The sequence below is a fragment of the Sus scrofa genome, chromosome X, assembly GCF_054392235.1.
Source record: "Sus scrofa isolate SSC_HxYL_T2T_F1_AM1 chromosome X, Sscrofa_HxYL_maternal_Yorkshire_Landrace_v2.0, whole genome shotgun sequence".
NCBI classification, from domain to species: domain Eukaryota; kingdom Metazoa; phylum Chordata; class Mammalia; order Artiodactyla; family Suidae; genus Sus; species Sus scrofa.
In genome coordinates this window covers 42,038,157-42,065,807 of record NC_139401.1, presented here as the reverse complement: position 1 = coordinate 42,065,807, position 27,651 = coordinate 42,038,157, and the positions used below count along the sequence as shown (strand labels likewise).

Genomic DNA, 27,651 nt, shown 5'->3' with positions numbered 1-27,651 from the left:
ACGCATCTGAAAGCTTTGAAAGTAGATTGCAAGAAAGGGAGGTAAAAGTAGTTTTGTTTTACGGGGGCAATCTTTAAAACACGCAGCTTCTGGAAGAGAGAAAAAAAGTCGAGAACGATGAGAGAAAATTCACTTATGTGGGAAAAAGGAAAAAAAGCTAAGGGGGTTAGGGCATGTAGGGTCCAATAGGACAGAAGAGAATCATAAAACTAGAGGATACAGAACCTTTCCAACCCCACCCAAACACCCAACCAACCCATCTGCTTAGGTGCCTAGACTTTGTGATGTCCAGGAATCCTGCAAAATATTCCAGTGCTACAGAGAAATGAACAAAAGGAAAATCAGCAAATCCACATAGAGCTAGTCTCGAAAATCAGAAAACAAAATTTCACACATATGAGGAAATTTCACACCTATGAAGAGAATTTCATACATATGAGGAAAGTTCCCACTGGAAAAACAACCACAAAGCAGAAGAAAACTGTAAGAATTAAATATAATCAAACATATATTTGAGGATATGAAAAACCACCTTGTAAGAAATGTAAAAACTAAGAAAGGAGGAGTTCCCTGGCAGCTTAGTGAGTTAAGGATCCAGCTTTGTCACTGCTGTGGCTTGGGTCACTGCTCTGGCAAGGGTTCAATTCCTGGCCAGGAAACTTCTGCATGCCACAGGTGCAGGAAAAAAAAAAAAAAACCTAGAAAGGAAATAGTAAAAAAAAAAAAAAAAAAAAAAAACAGGGAGAAAAGAAAGAAAGAAAAGGCAAAATTATCTCAGACATAAAGAATCAATTACAAGATACCTAAGGGAAAATAGAGATCCGAGGGAAATTTAATAAGGGGAATTGAACAAAGACAAGAAAAAAGCAACCAGGACAATGGAAAGGACATAAAGCAAGGGGTAAAATGGATACGAGAGAAAGTAGCAAAAATAATGACAGAAGAAGTAAGACTAATATTCATATCATCAGAAGCGACCTACCGCAGTGACTGACACTCAACCGCAACTTGATTAGAGCCCTGTGGGGGATCTGGAGCTAAAAGCACGCAGCTAGTCCATACCAGAATTTTCTGTCCCACAGAGACTGTGGGATGAAAAAAAAAATGTTTGTGATTTTAAGCCACTAACTTTGGGGGTAATTTGCCATGTAATAATGGATGATGAGTATGGATTTTTGTACGTGGAAGTCAAATAACTAAACCACTGGTATGGCATTGCAAATGGGTAGTGAACCTTGCAGAAAGTATTAATGTTTAAAATGCCTTGGAAGTTCCCATCATGGTGCAGCGGAAATGAATCCGACTAGGAACCATGAGGTTGCGGGTTCGATCCCTGGCCTCTCTCAGTGGGTTGGGGATCCGGCGATGCTGTGAGCTTTGGTGTAGGTTGCAGACGTGGCTCAGATCCACCCCTAGCCTGGGAACCTCCATGTGCTGTGGATGTGGCCCTAAAAAAGGCAAAAATAAATAAATAAATAAAATGCCCTCAACACACTGTAAAATTTTGGACTTTGAAGGAGGTGCTAGTGAGGGCTTAAGAGGAAGTAAGAGAAAATGTTATTGAAAACTTAAAGAAAGGTGATTCTTGTGATACAGTGGCAGAATGTAGCTGTTGCCTGCAGTTATGTGGAAAGTAGAAAATGTGCCTAATGAACTGGGTGATCTACCTAAGGCTATTTCTAAGCAAAATGTGCAAGTTGCCACCTGGTTGCTTCTTGCTGTTTATCATAAAATGTAAGAGGAGAGAGAAATTGAGGGAAAGACTGTTTAAGAAAAGGAACCAAGACTTAATGGTTTTGAAAATCCTCATCTTCTCCAAATGGTGAAAAATGCTAAAATTAAGAAATGGCTGGGAGTTCCCGTCATGGTGCAACAGAAATGAATCCAACTGGGAACCATGAGGTTGTGGGTTCGATCCTTGGCCTCGCCCAGGGGGTTCAGGACCTGGCTTTGCCGTGAGCTGTGGTGTAGGTCATGGCGTGGATCTGGTGTTACTGTGGCTGTGGCGTAGGCCAGCAGCTGTAGCTCCAATTGGACCCCTAGCCTGGGAACCTCCATATGCCGCGGGTGCGGCCCTAAAAAAGCAAAAAAAAAGGCTTCTGAGCAAAGATCAAATCCAGGGCACTTCCAGGGAAACATTGTCAAAAAATGAAGTTTAGAGTGTGACTATAAAATTCCTTGTTAATACTTAGGCACTATCAAAGGTACTATTTAGATCCTTAGAGTTATCCTCAGTTACACAAGGTAGTTTAAAGAGACTGAAGGCGTACCTCACATATTTTAAAAACATAAACCAGGGTATTGTCCCTTAGAAACTCAGCACAAGGTGGAGAAAGTTTTATCTCAAAGATGTATAGGTGGGGCCTTTCTTAATGGAGCAAATCCCAATGAAATTTACAGAAGACCCATAGAATTAATGAGAAAATTATATTTGAACCATAAGAGGCAGAGAGAAAACAAAATGAAAAGAGGTTTTTGGATTCCCAAAATTCTACTGGGGCAGGGGGAGCAGGCTAAGAAAATCACTAAGCTACAGATGTTGACTCAGACAGTGAACCCCAAAGCTAGACAAGTGGAGCCAAGCATGCGCGCCTGATCAAGGATCATCCAACATCGCCTGGATGGATTTCAGAATTTCTGTGGACCAGAGACTCCTTTGTGCGTCCCTCCCACCCCCTTTTTATTTTATTTTAATTTTTTTGTCTTTTTTTTTTTCTAGGGCCACACCCGCAGCATATGGAGATTCCCAGGCTAGGGATCTAATCAGAGCTATAGCTGTCAGCCTACACCACAGCCACAGCAACTCGGGATCTGAGCCGTGCCTGCAACTTACACCACAGCTCACAGCAACACCAGATCCTTAACCCACTGAGCAAGGCCAGGGATCAAACCCTCGTCCTCATGGATGTTTGTTGGGTTCGTTAACCGCTGAGCCGTGACCGGAACTCCCCCTTTCCCTTTTTAAATAGAAATGTGTATACCATTTATCCTATGCGTGTCCCACAATTATATGTTGGGTGTGTTGGGGAGAAGATAACTTGTCTCTTTAGTTTTACGGATCCACAGAACAAAAGAAACTACACCCAGGTTGCTGCACCTGGACCTGATTCACATGATCAGATTCTGAACTTTGAGTTGGTGCTGTAATAGTTTATGAATTTTGAGGACCTCGGCGCGGGGGGACAGGGAGGGGGTGGCAAGTGTATTTTGCACATAGAAAGGAAGGGAATAATTAAGGGCCGGGGGCAGATTGTGGTTGGCAGCCTCTAAAATGCTTCCTCCTGAGGCTCAAGCCCCTGTGGAATTCTGTTTCCTTGAGTGGAGGTTAAATGAATGACTAGCGTCTAAAGAATTGTAAGGAATTGCGAAAGTAAAGGGATGTCATTTCCAAGGTTAGGTGACCAAAAGATTGTGGCCTCTGTCTCACTCATCCTTTAGCATTGTTTCTGAAAGACAGCTGCCAGGTCATGTCCTACCCTATAGAGAGTCTCACATGGCAAGGAACTGCAATGTCCAGCCAACAGCCAGCAAGCAACTAACACCAACTGACACCATTGGAAGTGAATCCTCCCATGATTGAACCTTAATGTCTATTTGTTTTCTTTTTTCTTTTTTGTCTTTTTAGGCCTGCACCTGAGGCATATGGAGGTCCCCAGGCTAGGGGTTGATAGTCACCAGCCTACACCACAACCACAGCAACACAGGATCCAAACTGCATCTTTAACCTACAGCCTAGCTCATAACAATGCTGAATCCTTAACCCACTGAGTGAGGCCAGGGATCGAACCTGCATCCTCATGGATACTAGTCAGATTCGTTTCCGCTGAGCCATGACGGGAACTCCCGCAACTGAACCTTGAGCTGACTGTAGCCCTGGCCAGCATTTGGACTGCAGTCCTGTGAGAGAGAACGTGAGACAGAGGATCCCAGCTAAGAGACCCCCTGATTCTAGACCCATAGAAACTGTGCCATCATGTGTTTGTTGTTTTAAGCTGCTAAATTGTGGAGTTATTTGTTTAGCAATCGATAGCTAATACGTTTGTTTATTGAAATTTTTAAAAATTTTTCTCATGAAATACACCTAAACTATATGCCTTGGATGTGAGGTTCATCTACAACTAAGTGATTCAGAAAGCCAAAAATGAAGGAATAAGAAAGGTATACTATGCAGGTGGAGATGCTGATATGGGGCAAAGTTTAATTCAAGCCCCACAGCATTAGATGGGACAAAGGCCATTTTTTTTTTGTGCTAAAAGCCATCATACAAAATGAAAACACAGTGACTGTGAACATTCAGGCACTAAATTACGCAGCAGCCACATTTAGGAAACAAAAACTAAAACTACAGGATTTGCCAGGAAACATGGAGACACAGACTAATAATAACAGATGTTACTCTAATACTCTCAGTACAAGACAGAGCAAATGGACAAATACTATGTAAGGAGATGGAATCCCTGAACGAAATAATAAGGTAGATATCCTGACTGTATATAGAACTGCGCATCCTGATATGCCTTCTGCTCCAGCATTCATGACACGTTAAAAAACCTCTATCACATGGTTGGTCACAAGGAAAATATCAGTAACTTTCATCATGTAGAAATATTACACATAGCATATCTGATCATAGTACAATAAACCTGGAAATTACCAGCAAAAACAAATAAATAAAACAAATGAGTTTTTCTACCTGGAAATGAAAAATTCTTCTATTAAACAACTCCTGGGTGAAGGGAAAACACAGACTGAAATTATAGGATCTTTAAGAAAAAAATGTAATGAAAGTGTGGAATCTAAAATATGGAACAAATGAACACGTACAACAAAACAGAAGCAGACTCAGGGATACAGAGAACAAAATGGTGCTTACGGTGGGGAGAGGAGTAGGGGGAAGGGTGAGATAGGGATAGAGGATTAAAAGCCACAGACCACTAGGTATAAAATACATCAACATCAAGGATCTGTTGTACTGCACAGGGAAGTATAGCCAATATTTTGTAATAGTTTTAAATGGAGGATAACCTATGAAAATATCAAATTACTTTGCTCTACACCTAAAACTAATATTGCAAATCAACTATACTTCAAAAATAATATAAAAGTATATAAGATATATAATAATCAGAATCTGTGGGATACATTTAAAGCAGTGATCCTAGGAACATTCATAGGTTTTAAAAAATACTAGGAAAAGAATAAAGTAAACCATAAGAAAGCATAAGGAAAGAAACTGTGAGATAAAAGCGCAGGTTGAGAAGAGGAAACAATAAATCTATGAGCAGAGACTGAAAATAGCAATAGACCTCAGAGTTTCCCTAGTGGCTCAGTGGTTAACGAATCCGACTAGGAACCATGAGGTTGCGGGTTCGATCCCTACCCTTGCTCAGTGGGTCAAGGATCTGGCATTGCCGTGAGCTGTGGTGTAGGTCACAGACGCGGCCCCGATCTGGTGTTGCTGTGGCTCTGGCGTAGGCGGGCAGTTACAGCTCCTACTAGACCCCTAGCCTGGGAACCTCCATATGCCGCAGAAGCGGCCCTAGAAATGGCAAAAAGACAAAAAAAAAAAAAAAAAAAAAAAAAAAAAAAGCAATAGACCTCGTTAATAAATCAAAATCACATTTAAAAAATAACAAGACACTAACTTCTTCAAAAACAAAAAGAGATAAGGCACGAATATATACAATTTTTAAAAATGGGGAGTCCCTGTTGTGGCGCAGCAGAAAGAATCTGACTGGTATCCATGAGGACTCAGGTTCTATCCCTGGCCTCGCTCAGTGGGTCTGGTATCAGGCGTTGCTGTGAGCTGTGGGGTAGGTCACAGACACGGCTCGGATCTGGCATTGCTGTGGCTGTGGCGTAGGCTGGCAACTGCCGCTCTGTTTCGACCCCTAGCCTGGGAAGTTTCATATGCTGCAGATGCAGCCCTAAAAAACAGGGGGAAAAAAGTGACAAGAAGCAAATAACCACTGAAAGGGAAGAAATTATTTTTTAAAAAAATCACAAGAGACTGCTTTGGAGATAGAGATGAACTTGAAAATCTAGCTCAAATGGATAATTTCCTAGGGAAATATGCATTACCAAAATTTACTCCATTGGACTTTGAACAATCAATTTCCATAAAAGAAATAAAGAAAATAATTAAGGAACTACCCCATTAAAAAGAGCAAAGCCAAGATGTTTTCCCAGAGATTCTATCAAACCCTTAAAGATAAAATAATTCCAATGCTCTCTATATTATTCTAGAGCATTAAGAATAAAGGAAAACAAACAAACAAAAAGAATAAAGGAAAACTTTCTAATTCCATTCATGATGCAAAACCCAATAAAGACAGCACAAAAACGAAAAGTACGGGCCAATACTCAAGAAGGCAGACATACACACAAAACAGATAAGATATTTGCAAACAAAAACCCAGCGTTATGGTGAGAAAATAACACCCTTGACCAAGAGGGCTTGATTCCAGGAAAATGGGTCAATGTTAAGAAATCCATTCGTATTATATTGACCAAAAGAACACATATAATGATCTTCATAGAGGCTGAAAAAGCCATTGACACAATTTAAACAGCCATTCATGATAAAACCTCTCAAAAAGTAACAATTGAAGGATACTCTTTTAACTAAAGTATATATAGCTTAGTTCTGAAACCATTATCTTACTGTAATGGGAAAACACTTAGAGGCATTGCCTCATGTCAAAGCAAGACAAACAAAAAACAGAAATCCTGAGAGATGAATAGTTTCCCACTGTCTCTTGACCACTTTTGTTCATTCAAAATGGCAAACTGGAGAAAAAGTTCCAAGTTCAGTGGCGTACCTTTGGGGGCCCTGAGCAACAGCAGCTGGAGACGAAGTCCATAGGCTCTGCAGTGAATGCTGATGGCTGAGGGCCTCTTCAGGTCTTTGCACTGTAACAGCTGGCCATCATTGTGAGACAAGAGAAAAGGCAAAGGAAGGAGGGAAAGGAGGGTGAGAGAGGGAGCAAGGGTGCAAGAGAGCCAGCAGTGAGAACAGCTGCGGCAAGAGGCAGAAGGATCTGACCCAGACACGAGCCAGTGATAAGCAGTAATGTCAAGTAACCTTGATACCGGAATCTGGATTCTTGTTCACGGCAGCCGAAGAATGACCTCCGAGAACACACAAGCAGCAAGCAAGCAAAGTCATTATTAAAGGAAAGCAGAGAGCTCCCAGGGCTGCTGGGAGAGGGGAGAAGAGCCCCCTTTCTCTATTGTCCTGTAGGGGGTTTTAGTCCTTAAAGATGGGGGGGTACCAACGTGGGGTCCAGAGAGTTGTGGTTTTCTCCCATTGGCCTTGCTCAGTTTCCTGTATCAGCCCTTGTCCAATAGGGTCCTGGGGATGGAAATGTCCAGTAAGTCTCATGGTTTCTTTGCGCTTTTCCTCTGGTAAACTGAGTCACAGGGGGTTAGGGATTCACCTCCATCTGGGCGTAGGTGCACTCGCTGCAGTAAACAAGGCCTGTAGGATGTTACTCCCTGGAGCCCTTAAGCCCCACGTGTGAATCAGTGGCCTTATCAAAGAAAGCTTCGAAGCCCATGCTCCTCCACTGCTACCTGAGTTAGCATCTGCCTCAACCTCACTCCAGGAAAGGAATCCACTGCTGGTTCAGCTAACTAGATTTTCACACAGTTCTAGCAAGCTCGCTTTCCTTTTGAAAGCCTCTCACAGTGATAAACGAGCTGTCTGCAAAAACAAAAAATGACCTGTTCTGATCCCTCTGCCAGGCAACGTTGCAAATCCTTGTGAAGTTGAAGGAGTTGCTGGACTTGATATTCCCCTTTCCTGCCTTCTTCTTGCCATCCAGCAGAGGTAGCATCATCGTAGCACTGGAAGTAGGAAGATAATTGCAAGGCGAGTGCCTAGAAAAAGAGAACGAGCCAGGTGTTCAGGCAAAGAGAAGAAAATTTATTAGAGGGAAAAGGAGAGGGTGACTGACCTTTGAGAAGAGCCAGCCCCCCGCCCTCCTGGCGGGGTCTCCTTATACCCCGCAGATGGGAAGTGGACTCTCTGAAACAGGGCGAGTTTAATTTACCTTTCACCTGCAGCTGGACTCTGGTGGTCACATAGTCACGAGAAAGTCAGAGGTGTCTCATGATAGGGTGATCTCAAAATCTTGAGAAAGCTGGAGGTGTGTGGTATCCCACGGTAGGGGAGTCTCATCATCTTGGGAAAGTTGGCACCAGCAGCGAACACAGGATGTCGCTTGAGCAAGGTGGCCCGTCTTATGGGTCAGCATAACGAGCCATTGCAACAAGGAGCCCCCATGGAGCCCCTCACAACAAGGACATGATGTGTTGTGCTATTTTATTATGGAAGAGAAAATTGCACTGTTTCATCGGCCCAGGCTGGGCTGGCTATGAAGTGGAAGAGAAGTGAATGGAGCAGAGCATGTCCCCAAAGCAGGATCAGTCCTAAGCCTTTCCTTCTCAGCAAGAGGTTGGGTGCCTTGGACAAGGTCTTCCAGTACCAGAAGGTGCCACTCCCGGAATCCACTGGCTGTCTTATCATTCACTTACCTCCTCTTTTGTACACATGACAGTTTTATAACATGTCATCTTGGGAGTTCCCATAGTGGCTCAGCAGTAATGAACCCGACTAGGATCCATGAGAACGCGGGTTCCATCCCTGGCCTCACTCAGTGGGTTAAGGATCCAGCACTGCCATGAGCTGTGATGTGTGTCTCAGATGTGACTTAGATCTCGTGTGGCCGTGGCTGTGGCAGAGGCCAGAAGCTACAGCTCCCAATTCGACCCCTAGCCTGGGAACCTCCATATGCCACAAGTGCAGCCCTAAAAAAGACCGAAAAAAAACCCAAACAAAAAAAATGTGTCATCTCGCACATCTGCTTATTCCTATTTTGATGCCTCCTTTAGGATTCTCAAAACCCATGGGCCGATGTTGGGTACCAGTTTTCTGGTTATGCTTCTAAGGAGCCCATTCATGAGTCCCCATCATGGGCTGGATGGGGGATGTGAGGACACGCAGGGAAAACTTGTCTCCAGCCCCTTCGTCTTCTCTTCAAGTAGAATACTATGGGCTTCCTTCTGCGTTTTGAATTCCAGTCTTCACTGGAAGGCTCAGCCACATCCTCCTCCGTACCTTCCTTGCCTACCAAGTGAGGAATGGGGGGGGGGAATATATACCTTGGAACAGAATTGCTGGATTACAGAGTTACGTCTATGTGTAATTCCACTGAGTATCGCCAGATCACTGTCCCAAAGGGTGACACAGTACACACGCCCATCAGCAATGCGTAAGGGCTGCTCTCTTCTTACCTCCCTGCCAATCTTTGATATCATCCAGCTTTCCACAGGATGCCAGTCAAGGGGCATAGGCAATATCTCATGGTTGTGTGAATTTTCATTTCTCTGATTACCTACGATCTCAGACGTCTCTTCATTTACTTCGAAGACTTTGTTTCCCCCCTTTGTATATGGTCTGCTCATGTCATTTGCCCATTAAAAAAAAAAAAAGAGAGAGAGAGATGTACATGCTATTTCTGGTTGTTTCACAAGAGCTCCTTGTACCACGTGAAGCCCTTCTCGCTTTGAGGCACTATCACCCTCTCCTCCTCTGTGTAAGTTATCCGGTAATTTTAGCAATGATGCGCCTCACTGAACGGAAGTACTTAATTTTGGGGTAATCAAATGCGTCAGGTTTTCTGCTTCATGGTATGTGTTTTGGAGGGTTTTGTTTATTCCATCTACCCACCCACAGGTGGCAAAGATATTCTCTTGTGTTTAATCAAATTGATCGTTTTACTTTCACTCTTACGGAGTTATTATTCCACACATTGGTCAGGAATGAATACTTTGACGAAAGAGAGCGGATTCTGTTGAAAACGAAGTCAGATCATGTCATTTGGTTACCAGATGTACGTTTGTGTGCCCGACACAGGGTGAGGCCAGATTGAAAAGTCAGAGTTTGCAGCAGAGGAAGGTTTATTGCTGGACCAAGCAAGAAAAACAGGTGGCTGGTGCTCAAGAACGCTGAACCCTCAGGTTTCAGAAAGTGGTTTTTTTTTTTGTGTGTGTCTTTTCTAGGGCCACACCCACGGCATATGGAGGTTTCCAGGCTAGGAGTCTAAGCGGAGCTGCAGCTGCTGGCCTACACCACAGCCACAGCCACAGCCACAGCCACGCCAGATCCGAGCTGCGTCTGCAACCTACACCACAGCTCACGGCAACGCCGGATCCTTAACCCCCTGAGTGAGACCAGGGATTGAACCCTCATCCTCATGGATCCTACTTGGGTTTGTGAACCGCTGAGCCGCAGATGGGAACTCCAGCAAAGTGTTTTTAAAGGCCAGTTGAGAGAGGAGGGTCGAAGTGCCTGTGCTCAGCCCGTGCTCAGCTCCAAGGTACCATCCTCCACGTGAATGGGGGCCGTAGTTCCTGCAGAAGAACTCAAAGATATTGTCATGTATATTCCTTGAGGGGGAGCCAGGACCCTGCCCCATCACTGCACTATTGTTTCTTGACAACTCCTCCTTTATTTCTGCGTCCCCTCCCTTCCCTGATGAGTGACTCTTTGAATTTGTCCTTTGAAACTCAGGGAAGGTCATGGAAGGTGGAATGAAGCCAATTTCCTACAAACAAGAAACAGGGAACATGGAGTTCCCGTCGTGGCTCAGTGGTTAATGAATCCAACTAGGAATCATGAGGTTGCAGGCTCAATCCCTGGCCTTGTTCAGTGGGTCAAGGACCCAGCATTGCCGTGAGCTGTGGTGTGGGTCGCAGAGCGGCTCGGATCTGGCGTTGCTGTGGTTGTAGTGGGGCCGGCAGCTGTAGCTCGGATTTGAGCCCTAGCCTGGGAACCTCCATATGCCGCTGGTTTGGCCCTAGAAAAGACAGAAAAGACCAAAAAAGAAAAAAAAAAAAAAGGCTTTGGAAGAGGGAGAGCCCCAAAGGGTCCTTCTTGGATTCAGTTTCTCTCTTCAAAACCTGGCAATGGGGAGTTCCCATCGTGGCTCAGCAGTTAATGAACCCAACTAGCATCCTTGAGGATGTTGGTTCAATCCCTGGCCTGGCTCAGTGGGTTAAGAATCTGGCGTTGCCATGAGCTGTGATGTAGGTCTCAGGTGCGGCTTGGATCCTGCATTGCTGTGGCTGTGGCGTAGGCCCCAGTTGAGCCCTTAGTCTGGGAACCTCCATATGCCACGGATGCTGCCTTAAAAAGACAAAAAAACAATAACAACAACAAAAAAAGAGGGACTGGCTCCCCACTTTAGAGAGTCAAAGCCCAGTCAATGGTTTAAAAGGTTCTCTGTGACTGCTGCTCCTCTCTTACCCATCTGAGCTCATTTCCCACTTGCTTCCCTCACTCATTCTGCTCCAGCCACACTGGCCTCTGTCTATGATCCTCAAATGTGTCAGGTGCATACACGCCCTACTTAGGCTGTTCTCTACTCCTGGGATGCTCTTCCCATATGTATCTGCATAGAGAACCTCTGTAGCCCCTTCAAGTGTTTGCTCAAAAATCACTCTCTCGCAGTTCCTATCATGGCACCACAGAAACGAATCTGCCTGGCATCCATGAGGACGCAGGTTTGATCCCTGGCCTCACTCTGTGGGTTAAGGATCCGGTGTTGCTGGGAGCTGCGTTGTAGGTTGCAGACACGGCTCAGATCTGGCGTGGCTGTGGCCGGCAGGTACAGCTCTGATTGACCCCTAGCCTGGGAACCTCTACATGCCATGGGTGCGGCCCTAAAAAACACACAAACAAAAAATCATTCTCTCTAAACACGGTCCATCCCCACCAATTCCTGATCTCTCTTGTCCTGTCCCACGTTTGTTTGTTTGTTTTTTTCTATTTCTCTGTACTATTCATCATTTCCTAACATAATTCTTTCTTACATGTATAGTTTATTTTCTATTTCCTACCAAGAGAATGTGAGCTCCTTGGGAGCTAGAGGCTTTTCTGAGCCAGCTGTCACCTGGGGGTAGATCACTCTGAGTCTGGCCCAGATAAGCTCTTTGTCACCCTTTGCAGAATGATGAGTCATGTGACTCCTTCCCAGTGGGGCTGGCAGTAGCAGTGGCCCCCACTTCCTCTCTCCTGAGCTAGTTCCTAATGTCACCTTCCAGCAGCATGGCCAGTGCTGTGCCACATAGAGCATGATCTGGGACATCGTTCGTGACTATGGGGCTTCCAAACTCTGTCTGGAATTTCTGCAAGCTTTACAATATCCTTTTTCAGAAATGTCTTAATTTAGCTAGATTTCATTGGTATCACTTATTAAGGAGTACCTCTGAAATAAATCAGGAAGGAAATGTCATTTAACTCATGTTTCCTCAAAAACTCTTTTTTTTCCTCTTTTTTTTTTCTTTTTCTTTTTGTCTTTTTGTCTTTTTAGGGCCGCCCCCGTGGCCTAGGGAGGTTCCTAAGCTAGGGGTCCGATTGGAGTTGTAACACCTGGCCTACACCACAGCCACAGCAACGCCAAATCCGAGCTCTTCTGCGACCTACACCACAGCTCACGGCAACGCCAGATCCTTAACCCAATGAGAGAGGCCAGGGGTCGAACCTGCCCCCTCATGGATGTTAGTTGGGTTCATTAACCACTGAGTCACAATGGGAACTCCCATCGTCTTTTTTTCTTTATCTCTTTTTTCTTTTCTTCTTCTTCTTGGCTGTCTGATGGCATATGGAAGTTCCCAGCTTCAACCTACACCACAGTGGCAGCAATGCAGCATCCTTTAACCCACTGTACCGGGCCAGGGGTCAAACCTGAGTCTCTCCTCACTCTTATTTAATTCATTAAACTGAACATAAAGAATGGTCCACCAATTTCCTCCAAAGTCAACAGCGTCTTGGAGTGGTGTGCTAAATTGTCAAAGATGGTTACAACGTGTCCTCTTAGGCTTTTTGGCGATGTAAATTTTCCACTCTTCTTGCAAAGAGATGGTGTTTTCTCCCCATCCCCTTGAGTCTGGACTGACCTGTGACTTGCCTTAACTAAAATGCAATGGAAGTGACACTGTGCCAGTTGGAGGCCTTAAGAGATCTTACAGCTTCCATAATAACTCTCTCAGAATGCTACAGCAAGACTATTATATAAGGAAACTGATCTGTTTTATTCGAGAATGAAAACCAAGGGGCCCAAGCAAATAGCCAGATGAGCTGCCAGTGGAGATGCTTGCAGCCCAGCCAGGGGTCCAGCTGACAGCACGTGCATGGGCAACCTCAGGTGAAACCAACAGAAAGATGACCCTGCAAACCCACAGAATGGTGAGAATTTTTTTGGTTATTTAAAATCACTACATATGGGGGTGGTTTCTTATGGCAGAATAGGTTCCTTTGACATGAGGATTATTTTGATTTGACGGTAATTGAGAATCCATAGATGCAGAAAGAAGCTTTCTGAGAGCTTCCCTTATCTACGAAAAAGTAGAGCCTCCCAAAACAAATCCTTAGAATTCCCTCCCCAGGAGAAGGGGACGAGAAGTCGGCACCACACCTAAACCAACATTTTCACAAGATATCGTACCACCCATCATTCTCCCAAGGGCCCATTTGTCTTTCAAAAAAGTAATTGTTTTCCCCTAAGTTCCTTTCCTTCCTCTTCCTTTCATCGATCAAGATGGTATATAAACCCCAACTCTAACTAATCTTTGAATTACTCATCACTGGGTACTCCTGTGCATATGCAATGTTGCATATGTATGTAAACTTTTTTTTCTCTTATTAATCTGTCTTTTGTTAGTTTAATTCACAGGCCCCAGGTACTGAACCTGAGAGGGTAGAGAAAAAGTTTGTTTACCCCTACATTATATAGCAACGGAAAAGTGATATCAGTGGAAATACCACTTACTAGAGCTAGAGCCAGTGTATTTTTTTTTTTTTCAGTATTTTTGAGACAAACAGGTATAAGTTGTCCTTGATCAGCTGAGTCATATGGTGTTGGTAGGGATTAGTTGAAATTCTGCAAGAATAGTAACAGTGGTATAGTTTTTGTTCACTGGGGTAAATGACCTGTTTTGTTACCTAAATTTTATTTTATTTTATTTTATTTATATTTTGTCTTTTTGCCTTTTCTAGGGCCGCACCCTCAGCATATGGAGGTTCCCAGGCTAGGGGTCCAATTGAAGCTGTAGCCGCTGGCCTACACCACAGCCACAGCAACATGGGATTCGAGCTGCATCTGTGACCTACACCACAGCTCACAGCAACGCCGGGTCCTTAACCCACTGAGCGAGGCCAGGGATCGAACCTGCAACCTCATGGTTCCTGGTCGGATTCGTTAACCACTGAGCCACAACAGGAACTCCTGTTACCTAAATTTTAAATCTTTTTTATACTTCCCAAGAAGCTGTTTTGTTGAAGGAGGAACAATTACAAAAGAAAAACTAACAAAGAGCCAGCCCTAAAAAAAATTGAGTCATTTTCTCAACATGAAAGCAGGAAAAAGAGAATACTTAAGCGTTGAACATGACATTTTAAATTAAACCATGAAGAGGTGACTTTTGAGCATAGACTTGAAGGCAATGAGAAAGTTTCAATACAGTTGTCTGGCAGAAGAGCACAGCAGATGGAGGGGTTAGCCAGCACAAAGGCCCCAAAGCATGAATGCACCTGTCACATCCTTAACATGAGCGGTTTATGACATCTCTTTATGGTAAGAACAGTGTGGAATAACATAATTCAAGATAAAGTAAACTTTAATCAATCCCTTGTTTTCAATATAAAAAGGGATGCAATTTTGACAGACAGAAAAGCAGCTTCTCTTTCACTCCCAATAAATAAATGTTAACTACTTAAAGGACGTCAGTTTAAGGATTTGTTAGCCCAGGATCTGATTCTAATCTACGTTTTTAACTCCAATCACCTCAAGCTGGTCTCTGGAACACTTGCCCACATCTCTTGTTCTGAGCCCTTGCAAGGTGAGAAGCAGGTCAAACTAGTCAACATCGCATGCAACTGGAATTTCAACTATCAGCTTATTCTGGGATTTGAGGATTGTTGCAGTGGGATTCTGAAAAAAAAAAAAAAAAGCCCCGAGTGTTATGTTGCCTTTCTAGGAAATAAATATTTATATGTTGTAATAATAATCCAGTAGGAGTCTAAATATGACTTTTTTTTTTCTTTTTTGGCTACCCATGGCACATGGAGTTCCTGGGCCAGGGATCAGATCCCAGTCGCAGTTGTGACCTATGTCGCAGGTGTGGCAACTCGGATCCTTTAACCCACTGTCCTGGGAGGAGGATCAAACCTATATCCTGGGCGCTGCAGAGACACTGCCAATCCCATTGCACCAGAGCAGGAACTCCCAAACGTGACTTCTTGTCCACTACTAGACACACATTTAGGTCATTTTAAGAGCTTTCCCTTCGAACATTTTATTACTATTTTAATGTGCCTAAAATCCTAAAGAAGAGCTTTTAAAAAGAAATTATATGAATAGCTATGCAATGTTGAAAATTTCAAAAATACAGGCAAGCAAATAGGGCAAGTGTAATTCTGCAAGTGAAGGACACACATTCTTTGCATTTTTATAGCATTCCATTCTTCAGCATATTCTTATAAATAAATATATGATAAAATAGACTCCAACTCTATGTGCTATTTTGTCATTCGTTTTTCTTGCCTCATTAATATATCATGAAATTCTATCCTTGTCAGTAAATACGTGTCTGTATTATCATTTTTAACATCTACACACTAGTCTTTTACTTAACCGATCCCTTATTGTTGAGTGCTGTGTGATTCTCTAAATCATAAGGTTATTTCTGTATGTATATCCGTGCCTATTTTCCAAAGATCAATTTCCAGAAATGGTTTAAGGGGACAGAGATTATGCACATTGCATTGCAGAGTCCATTTTGCCACACCACCAAAATTCTTTTTAATCATTTAGAATTAAAATTCTTAGAAATTTTTTTAAATTAGTGCCCACCAAATAGGGAACAGATTGTGTCTTCATTTTAAATTTAGGAGTTTTGATTCTTAGTGCTGATAAACAATTTTCCACAGATATTAACAATAATTCCATAACATGATCTGGTATCAAGTCCATGTTAAGATTCTTCTGACCGTCCAAAGGATGTCTTCCATGGCAATTCTTTTTTTTTCAAACCAGGGTCCCATCACAATTCATGCATTGCATTTTGCTGTTATGCCTCTTCCCATCCTCGTTTTATGACAGTGGCTTTTTAAAAAATTTTTTTATTTTTTTGTCTTTTTGTCTTTTTAGGGCCGAACCCACCGCATATGGAGGTTCCCAGGCCAGGGGTCGAATCGGAGCTGTAGCTGCCAGCCTACACCACAGCCACAGCCATGCCAGATCCAAGCCCCGTCTGCCACCTACACCACAGCTCAATGCACCACCAGATCCTTAACCCATTGATCGAGGCCAGGGAACAAACCTGCATTCTCACGAATACTAGTCAGGTTCTTTAACCACTGAGCCCCGACAGGAACTCCATGACATCAGCTTTGAAGATTGTTGGTTCACGCGCTGGCCCCCATACACAGAGAGCATTGAGAGATGGAAGAAAGAGGCCAACCACTCCGTGTTGGTAGGTGGCCGTTTTCATGAGCAAGGGAACTTAATGTACAAGGCTTGCCTTGGGAGGCCGCAAAACAAACAGACCTCCACACCTGCCCATAAGAATCCTAAAAGTTTATGTAGAGGCCTTAACAGGGTTCATTCATGTATGCTGTTCAGATGGTCTCGACACCTTACCCTCTCAGGGCTGTGTCCTTGAAAGAGCTCCTAGTGTGGGAACACTGGGCGGTACATAGGTTCCAAGGGCAGGGGAAGAGGTTAGGAGCCTTCTATTGCCCAGGTCCAGCTCCTGTGTCAACCAGTGGTCACATTCTATCAGTGACTTCCTCCACCAAGATTCTAGGCCAGCTGCCCTAGAGAATATCCCATGTGCTTGATTTTTTTTCTTTTTCCTTCCTTTTCTTTATAATGATTTTATTTTTTCCATTATAGTTGGTTTACAGTGTGCCGTCAATTTCCATGTGCTTGATTTATCTGATTGTTTCCTTGTGATCTAACTTAATATGTCCTCTCTTAGAGATCTGTGATGTAGACAAAACATTAGATCTAGAATCTTTTTTTTTTTTTTTTTTTTTGTCTTTTTAGGTCCGCACCCAGGGCATCTGGAGGTTCCCAGGCTAGGGGTCAAATCGGAGCTATAGCCACTGGCCTACATCACAGCCATAGCAATGCAGGATCCAAGCCGCATTTGCGACCTACGCCACAGCTCACGGCAATGCCGGATCCTTAACCCACCAAGCAAAGCCAGGGATTGAACCTGCATTGTCAAGGATGCTAGTCAGATTCGTTTCTGCTGAGCCACGACAGCAACTCCTAGATCTAGAATCTTAAGTGTACTTTATGTTACATGATAGCAAGAAGCTTATAATTCCAGGCTGACTCACTATCAGTCGATGCTGGTTTGATCATTTGGTTAAGGTGGGGGATTAACAGTTTCTCCCTTGTGATAGCACGTGTTTACCCCCTTTGTGATTCTAAGTGATCTGTGGGCTAACACGCTGATTAGCACCATGTAAATATTCCCTTCCCGAATAGCTTTTATCTAACAGACTTAGTATCCATTGATGATCTTTCTTGAATTATATATTACATGGGAATTGCAAAATGGTAGTTTTATAATTTTGTCATAAATTTTACATGTAGGCGTTCCCGTTGTGGCTCAGTGGTTAACGAATCCGACTAGGAACCATGAGGTTGCGGGTTCGATCCCTGGCATTGCTCAGTCGGTTAAGGATCCAGTGTTGCCGTGAGCTGTGGTGTAGGTTGCAGACATGACTCGGATCCCGTGTTGCTGTGGCTGTGGTGTAGGCCGGCAGCTACAGCTCCGATTAGACCCCTAGCCTGGGAACCTCCATATGCTGTGAAAGCGGCCCAAGAAATGGCAAAAAGACAACATAAATAAATAAATAAATAAATATGACATGTATTAGCCGGTATACTTTTCCAAGAAGAATCCCCCCCCCCTCATATTAGTATGGACTCAAAAACTTTTATTTATTCATTTTGCTAAAATAACTTCATGTTATTTCATTCTTGTTGATGCTCAAATTGTCCCCCTTTTTGGCAGTAGGGGCCCTTTCAAGACAGCTCCTATATCTCTGTGACACAGTCGCGGTGGTCTTTGAGTGTTTTCTAGTGCAGTAAGATGTTCTTAGGTGCACTTTGCATTTTCATGCCTCAGCTCTGGACATTGCCATCTGCGGAAAGAGAATTCGGGGCTGGAGGAACACCAGGGGCAAAGGCCCTGAGTAGAAGCACACTAATTATGTTAGAGAAGTGGAAAGGAGAGCAGTGTGACTAGAATAGAGTCAGTGAGGGCAGAGGGATAAAAGATGGGGTTGGATCTTATCGGGTCTTGTAGGTTAGGTGAAGAGTTTCAAATCTGACTTTCAGTGAATGAGACACCATTGCAATGTTTCAAGCGGAGGAATAACTTTAACTTAACCCTGCTGAGAACCCTCTGGCCTCTTTGGCTAGAACAGAGGGCAGGGTGAGAAGCAGAGGCACTAAATTAGGAATGTATTTTGTTCATCAGGGGAAAGATGAGGTGGCTTTGGCCAGCAAAATAGGTCAATGTGTGAGAACTGGTTGAGTCTTAATATATTTTGAGGCGAGAGCAAAGAAATTGTGGGATGCAGGAGGAAGACCGAGGCTAAGAAAATTAGACATAAAATTTAGCGGGCCACTAAGAGTCAAATTACAGAAACGGATGAAATAAAAGAGCAGATGTTTAATGTGAATACAACTGAATAATTTGGGGGAAGAATCGCATAGCACTTATTATTCACAGCTCTGTGTTACAATAAGAAAGATCTATTTGCTCTTGGCACATAGCTCTTCAAACCCTTGGAGTCTTCTAAGTGATCAGAGTGTCTTATGTATCTTAAAGAGGTTACTGGTGGCTGGAGCCCTTAAGTAGCTTCAGCTTCTGGGCTGGTCACCAGAAAAACCAGTTCATGATTAGAAGACTGGAACTTTCCGCTCCACCACTGGCCCAACCATCCCCTACCCTCAATCACTTGGGAAAGCATTAGGGATGAAGAGTAGAGATAATCCCCAATAGTCAGTGATTTAATCAATCATGCCTATGTAATGAAACCTCCATAAAAACCTCTAAACAATAGGGCTCAGAGAGCTTCCAGGTGATCTAGGAAGATGTCGAATATGAAGAGGGCATGGAAGCTCGGCGCCCCCTCCCCTACGCCTTGCTCTATGTACCTCTTCTATTTGTCTGGCTGTTCCTGAATTGTGTCCTTTACCATAAACTAGTAACAGTAAACAAAGCACTTTCCTAAGTGCTGGGAGTTGCATTATCACATTGTTGAACTGGAGGCAGGGAGTCATGGAAATGCCCAATTTTTAGCCAAGTTAGAGAGAAGTGTGGGTAATTTGGGCATCTAATACTTGCAATTCTTGTCTGAAGGGGGAGCAGGTTTGTGGGATTCAGCGCTTAAGCTGTAGGGTCTGTGCTAACTTTGGGTAGTCAGTGCCAGAATTGAATTGTTGGACACTTCATTGGTGTCAGAGATCTGGAGAAAGAGTGTTGAAAAAGACACCATGCTATTTGGTGTCAGGAGGAAAAAATATCTCTCATCTAGTGTCATAAATGTTATGAGTTAAAAAACACTTCAGAGCCCTAAAGTATGGAATTGATCATTCCTTTTTCAAAACATAAGTTCAGGAGTTCCCGTCATGGCGCAGTGGTTAACAAATCCGCCTAGGAACCATGAGGTTGCGGGTTGGATCCCTGGCCTTGCTCAGTAGGTTAAGGATCCGGTGTTGCTGTGAGCTGTGGTGTAGGTTGCAGATGCGGCTCGGATCCCGCGTTGCTGTGCCTCTGGCGTAGGTCGGTGGCTACAGCTCCGACTCGACCCCTAGCCTGGGAACCTCCACATGCCGCGGGAGGGGCCCTAGATAAGGCAAAAAGACCAAAAAAAAAAAACAAACCCATAAGTTCAGTCTTCTTCTTCTTCTTTTTTTTTTTTTTTTTTTTTTGTCTTTTTAGGGCTGCACTAGCAGCATATGGAGGTTCCCAGGCTAGGGGTCGAATCGGAGCTGTAGCTGCCAGGCCTACACCACAGCCACAGTGACACCAGATCCTAGCCGTGTCTTTGACCTACACCACAGCTCACGGCAATGCTGGATCCTTAACCCACGGAGCGAGGCTAGGAATCACACCCACTTCCTCATGGATAGTAGTTGGGTTTGTTTCTGCTCAGCCATGACAGGAACTCCGTAAGTTCAGGCTTCTAATGGGAGCTAATGGGCGCCTGAAGACTTAAACTCTTTCTTTCTTTCTTTCTTTTTTTAATCTAAACATACTCTTATGTCTGTCTCTGCAACTCAGATTTGCTTCAGATCTGTTTACCTTTTCATATCTAACATGTGCGACAAAATAGTAATTTCCGATTCAGTTGTTTCACATTGTAAAGACATAAAGAATACATAAAATGAAGGCCATAAATCACAGGTTTCAGCTCAAGAAATAATCACAATATGAACTACTATCCAGATCGAGAACTAAAACGTTATTAGTGATCTTTGCAACAACCCCTCCCCGGCAGTAACTCCGCTCTCCTCACTAGAGGTAACTGCTATTTTAATTCCCAAACCCAAAGATTAATTTTGCTTGTGTTTGAATTTTATATAAATGGAATCGTGCAGTATGTATTCTTTTATGTCTGGATGTTTTGCCTGACATTATATTTATATGAGCAATTCATCAGTATCATTGCATATAGCAGTAGTTCATTAATTTTTATTGCTATATTTTGTATAAATATATTCAATTCATTTATCCACCCTACTGATGGATATCTGAGCTGTTTCTTGGATTTGGCTCTTAGACGTAATGCTGCCATGAACATTCTTGTACATGACTTTTGATGCACATATGTATGTATTTCTTTGGGTATATATCTAGGAATGAAATTATTGGATTATGGGATGTGTGATGAACAGCAAAAACTCCCAGTTTTCAAAAGTCGTTGTAGAAAGAAATTTACAGTAGTACTGGCAAGAGATGAGGGTTCTAGTTGTTCTTTAGCCTCACAATACTTGGCATTTTTATTCTTCTTAATTTTAGCCCTTGGGCAGCCCTGTAGTGATATCTCATTGTGGTTTTAATTTGCTTTTTTTTTTTTGCTTTTTAGGGCCATACCCAAAGCATATGGAGGTTCCCAGGCTAGGGGTTGAATCGGAGCTGCAGCTGCTGGCCTACACCACAGCCACAGCAACGCCAGATCCAAGCCTCAGCTGTGGCCTACACCACAGCTCATGACAATGTCAGATCCTTAACCCACTGATTGAGGCCAAGGATCGAACCTGCAACCTCATGGTTCCTAGTCAGATTCGTTAACCACTGTGCCACAAAGGGAACTCCTTAATTTGCTTTTTTTGATAACTAATAAGGTTGAACACCTTTCCACATATCCTCAGTAATAAACAGAATGTATGTATTGAAGCTTATAAATTCCCTTATATGCCTAACTTCAGATGTATTTCACAAGTTAGTTTGTATTTTAATTATTATTCAGTTTGGAATGTTCTCTAGCTTCTATTGCAATTGATTCTTTGACTTATTGTATATTTAAATGTATATTGCTGGAGTTCCTGTGGTGTAGGTTGTAGACACGGCTCGGATCTCGCTTTGCTGTGGCTGTGGTGTAGGCCAGCAGCTGTAGCTCTGATTCGACCCCTAGCCTGGGAACTTCCATATGTCACGAGAGTGGCCCTAGAAAAGGCAAAAAGACAAAACAAATGAAAAAAAAATTAAAAATAAATAAATAAATATTGCTGAATTTCCAAACACAATGGGATATTCAAGTTATCTCTTTGTTGTTGATGTCTGGCTTGTTTCCACATACCCTGAATGATTACATTCCTTTGATACTTATTCTTGGCCCAACATATGCTAAGTTTTGGTAACTATTTTGTGTGCCTTTGTAAGGAATGCACGATCTCTCACTGTGGGGTCAGTCTTTTATATATGCCAAGTTAGAATAAGGAGGAAAGAAAAAACGAAGCTCTAGAAGATTTGTACAGTATGATACATAAGGTTGACTTACTTTGCCATGTATAGAGGCAGAAAATATTTCCTGATCACAAGAACACAAATGTTTAACGACAAAAACAGAAAGAAAAAAATTAACCTTCTCTGAAATCTACTCCGTGTTCTTTGATAACCTCTATGGGAATGGATATGTGTATATGTATGGCTGAGTCACTTTGCTATAGAGCAGAAATGAACACAGCATTGTAAATCACCTATACTTCAATAAAACAAAAGCATTACCATCTCTGAGGTAAAACACAACTTTTTTCCTAAACTGTTAATATAAGAGGAAAAAAATCATTTCCAAAATATATAACTGCAATTAGGTAAATGCTATATGTCAGATAAAAATTAAAGCATTACTCAGAGAAACAAATCTTAGCCCTAAATATTTATATTAATAACTACAAAAAAATAAAAATAAATTAATCAAACTCAGTAGCTTAGGAAAAGAACACAAAATTAAGCCTAAGGGAAGCAGAAAGAAATAAAGCAAAGGCAGAAATGTGTTGGTATAAAAAACAGAACCGCTATATTTAACAAATAAATCAAGGAAGTTATTCTTTGAAAAAGTCAATAAAATGGATAATATTATTGTATTAGGATTAAGCTAAGCTTAGCCTTTGTTATAAACAATCCCTGAATCCTAGTGGCTAATCACATAAATTTTTTTTCTCATGCACACAAAGTCCACTGCAGGTTAGAAGACTCTCTGAGACAACTGTTTTCCCTGCAGAAACTCAGCAATTAGGGCTGCTTTGATTTGAGGTTCTGCCCTAGTAACACATGCCCTCCCCTCCTCAGGTTTACTGACAGTAGGGAAGATAATCTGTCTTTTTTTTTTTTTTTTTTTTTTTAAGGACCACACCTGCTGAATATGGATGTTCCCAGGCTAGGGGTCAAATGGGAGCTGTAGCTGCCGGCCTACACTACAGCCCCAGCAATGCCAGATCCGAGCCACATCTGTAACCTACACCACAGCTCATAGCAACGCCAGATCCTTCACCCACTGAGTGAGGCCAGGGATTGAACCCACGACCTCATGGTTCGTAGTCGGATTCGTTTCCACTGCTCCACGACAGGAACATCTTTTTTTTTTTTTTTTTTTGGTCTCAAATTATCAGTCTAGGCTGTGATTCTTCCTTCGTTCACTAGATGAAGGGTTGACTTTGTTCTTGCTGAATGTAATTTTTTTTATTACTCAATGAATTTATTACATTTATAGTTGTGCAATGATCATCACAATCCAATTTTGCTGAACATAATTTGATAAAAATCTAGCTTTTGTGAGACTATTCCTTAAACAGGAGCACTGGGTTGTATATGAAAGTTCTCTGGATTAGTCGTGTAGGCTCAAGTATAACAGAGCAGTGGCACAGTCAGAATTAGGTTATTTTCTGCTCCAAGATTGTCTCTGGCAGGTATTACTGCTTTATGAATTCAGGGGAAGAGGAAAATGAAAAGGGCATTCCAATTTATGCAGCATCTGCTCTGGCTCTGTTTGGCTATCTCACTTTCATTAAGTTCTGTAGTTGTGCCTAAATTACTTGGCATTTAGAGCCAGTTTGGGGGATGGGAGTCTCTTCCCGAAGGGCTGTTATTCACTAGATTGCTAAAATATGCAGTTGTGCCAGCACAATTTATAGACTAGTCTACATTTTACCATTGATTTGTAATGACAGATCAGTCATACATCAAATTTTGATATAGGCACGTATTTGTTTATGGGCTCTCTGTTCTGTTCCCTGGGTTTATTTGTCTGTCCCTGCAACAATAACTCACTGTGACTAATTTCTACATCTTTATAATAAATCTTAGTATCTGCTAGGGTGAGGACCCACACTTTGTTTTGTTTCTTTCATGGACCTGACTATTTTGGGACACTAAAAAGCCCACTCCACCAAAAAAAAAAAAAAAAAATCCATGTGAATTTTAGGATTATTTTGGCAAATTCAATGAAAACTTTTGTTGAATGTTGTGATTATAATGTCATTTAATTTAGATAGCAGAATGGGCAGGATTGACAATTGACAGTATTGATCTGTCTTATCCATGAATATGGTCCATCTCTCCATTTTATCAGAACAGCTCTTATGTCCTTGTGTAATGCTTCATAATTTTTGTATGAATACCTTGCCTATTTTTTGTTAGCCTTTTTTTCCCTGTAGGTTTCCTTGTTATTTTGAACATTAGCATTTTAAAATTATTTTTTTCAAATTACGTGGTAGCCCTGAAAGTAGGTCACTCAGATCCTCAGAACTCTGTTCAGAGAAAACTTGCTGGGAGGTATACGATCAACTGATAGCTTCCAGCTGCAGCATCTTTGAGATCCACTTTAGTACATGAATCAAGGGCATACTTCCTCAGGCAACTCCAACCACAGACAGAGCGCAATAGGGGTGCCAGGGCCTGGGCAACTTTACCCAGGGTAGAACTCCTTTAGAAGCAACCTTGACTCTGGAGTGCCTTGTTGTATTATTGTCCATGACTTCCTCAGAGATGCACTTCAGTCTGAGCCTCTTCCTGTGTAATCCTGACCCCTCTTCTTCATAAGGTGTCAGATACTCATTGCCGCAGAAAGGCTTTCCCTATCTTATTCCTGTTCTCTCTCTCTTCTTATTGTCCAAAGGTGTTAACCACAATAAATCTCTTGTACTTCTAGGTGTATCTTAGTATCTCCTTACCAAGGGACTTCAACTGACAAAATTCATTATCAGGAGTTCCCGTCATGGCTCAGAGGAAACAAATCTGACTAGGAACCATGAGGTTGCGGATTCCATCCCTGGCCTCGCTCAGTGGGTTGAGGATCTGGTGTTGCTGTGAGCTGTGGTGTAGGCCAGCAGCTGCAGCTCCAGTTTGACCCCTAGCGTGAACCTCCATATGAAGCAGGTCCGGCCCTAAAAAGAAAAAAAAAAAAAGCAGCTTTGGCTAATGTTTACTGACATGAGTCAGGGGAGTGCAAGTGGGATTGGGTTTGGAGGGTGTTTGACCAAGTGAGCCAGACTATAATACAGGAGGAACAAGAGTTCACTGCCTTGGGACTACTCTCTCAGGACAAAGGAAATAATACCTGGGCAAGACCCCTAAAGGATGGGGCAAAGTCGATACAAGTATGGCTCTTTGGAACCCAAGTGGCAGCTAAACAAACTGGAAATTGGAGTTGCCATGGCAAAGAATAGAGGAAGGAATGAAAAGAATCAGGCAAGTGGGCCTGATGGAATTGGATATGCCATGTGAAACCAGAAGATCCATCAGAGGTTTATATTCCATGGGAAGGCGCAGATGGGCACAGTGTTTACCAAAGCCATCAGGTGTGCACTTTTGGGAAAAACACCTGCCCCATCGACCAGGACTGATGCTAGGAGAATTGGTCACATAGTTTGGGTCATTGACAGCAATGGGGATGATGGTCACAGCCCACCCAAACAACATAGGTCTATTTAGGTTGTTCATTGGGTTTGGTTTTGTTTTCCTTTCTTGCTGTCTCTCTCCCTTTATCCATCCTAGTTTCAAGCTACCTAGTCTCCCCATCTGGAACTAGGTCAAATTTGACAATATACAGTGCTGATCTTGTGGTGACACTGGGGATAGGACCGATTTGGTTACAGAGAGAGCTGGCAGCTCTGTCTTGGTCTTCCAGTGCCCTGGGCCTGCTGTGTTTCCTGAGCCGAAGCCCTAGTTAGAAACTGGCAGAAGCACATGGATGCAACTAGAGATTCTCATTCTAAGTCAGAAAGAGAAAGATAAACACCATAGGGTACCACTTTATATATGGAATCTAAAACGTGGCACAAATGAACCTATCTACACAACAGAAACAGACTCAGACATGGAGAACAGACTTGTGGTTGCCAAGGGGGAGGTGGGGAGGGAGTGGGATGGATGGGGAGTCTGGGGTTGGGAGATGCAAACTATTGTATTTAGAATGGATAAGCAATGAGGTCCTACTCTATAGCACAGGAACTATATCCACTCTCTTGGGATAGAACACAATGGAAGATAATATGAGAAAAAGAATGTATCTATATGTATGACTGAGTCATCTTACTGTACAGTAGAAATTGACCCAACATTGTAAATCAACTGTACTTTAATTTTAAAAAGTTAAAAAAAGGAAACTGGCAGAAGCAATTTTCAACCTCCTTTCAGGAGAGCTGGTTTCAGGGAGAGGCCTTGATGATAACTGCCTAGTTAAATAGAGATTTTAATTCCTTGTTTTTATTTGCTAAGGACCTGGTCGTCTTTGGTTTCAGTCCTAAGATCCAGCTTAGCTTGTGGCTTTAGCCCTGCTCACTATTCTGGTTCTTATTTCATTTGGGGGGAGATGTTTATCTTATTTTTTATTTTTTATTTTTTTATTTTTGTCTTTTTTTTTTTTTTTTTTTTGCTATTTCTTGGTACGCTCCCATGGCATATGGAGATTCCCAGGCTAGGGGTTGAATCGGAGCCGTAGCCACCAGCCTACACCAGAGCCACAGCAACGCTGGATCCGAGCCACGTCTGCAACCTGCACCACAGCTCACGGCAATGCCGGATCGTCAACCCACTGAGCAAGGGCAGGGACCGAACCTGCAACCTCATGGTTCCTAGTCGGATTCATTAGCCACTGAGCCACGATAGGAACTCCTGTTTATCTTATTTATAAGGCCAGTTGTATCTTTTTACTTCCCCTTCTTAATATTTTACCCATCCCTTCAAAGTGCTTGAGGTTCAAAACATGTTCTTACAATACCATCTTGACCAAAGTGTGTCCCTTTTTAACCCAAAAAGCATTCTTGTTTTCTTCTCTCCCTTTCTCTTCTTCTATCTTGTAGCTTTTAAGGTTTTCAATTTTATCCTTGCTTTCTCTAGTTTTGCTGAGCTGTTTAGAGGAAATTTATTTTTATTCATTTTGTTTGATACTTTAAATGCCTTTTGAGACAAAGACCCATGTCTTTCTTCAATTTTGGAAGGTTTATCATTATCATTTCAAATATTGAGTCGCCACCATTCCATCAATTCTTCCCAAACTCCTATGAATCATGCTACTCCTTCCTTTTCTTCTATCCATCTTTCTTTCCTTCGTCCATGAAATACATGTGCATTGATTGGATTTTATGTACAGTGATAGGCATTGAGAATAAAGAAGCAAACATGTACACTGAGGAGTTCCCATTGTGGCTCAGTGGAAATAAATCAGACTAGTATCCCTGAGAAGGCAGGTTTGATCCCCGGCCTCGCTCAGTGGGTTAAGGGTCTGGTGTTGCCATGAGCTGTGGTGTAGGTCACAGACGCGGCTCAAATCTGCTGTGGCCAGTGGCTACATCTTCAATTTGACCCCTAGCCTGGAAACCTCCATATGCCACAAGTGTGGCCCTAAAAAAAAGATTTAAAAAAAGGAAGAAAAAAGAAAAAAAAATCTAAAAAACAAATGTACACTGAAAGGCTTGAAATACCATCCCAAAGTTAAAGAGATCTTGAAATGATTAAATCAAATGCTTTCGGATGCCTGGGTGAAGAGAAAGTGGGGAATGCTCAAGAAAATATCTCCTTAGCGTCTACTTAACACCTTTTTTTTTTTCCGTGACA

At 42.6% G+C, this 27,651-nt stretch overlaps 1 protein-coding gene and 1 long non-coding RNA gene across 4 annotated transcripts in view; one reads left to right on the top strand and one right to left on the bottom strand.

Moving 5' to 3' along the window:
- The window catches only part of LOC146394562 (uncharacterized), a 965,202-nt gene that overhangs the window by 43,025 nt on the left and 894,526 nt on the right, over positions 1–27,651 (bottom strand). For 2 of the 3 annotated variants that reach the window (XR_014835332.1, XR_014835329.1), the window contains exon 8: positions 6,822–7,881. The gene's annotated coding sequence lies outside the window, so the exon portion shown is untranslated. Of the gene's footprint in view, positions 1–6,457; positions 7,882–27,651 lie in introns of those variants that run through there. The other variant, XR_014835331.1, reaches the window with a different exon arrangement.
- LOC146394564 (uncharacterized) overlaps positions 1–27,651 on the top strand; it is a 504,529-nt gene that overhangs the window by 464,288 nt on the left and 12,590 nt on the right. Inside the window, exon 10 of the long non-coding RNA XR_014835337.1 lies at positions 13,107–13,252. This is a non-coding gene — a long non-coding RNA (uncharacterized LOC146394564). The remainder of the gene's footprint in view (positions 1–13,106; positions 13,253–27,651) is intronic.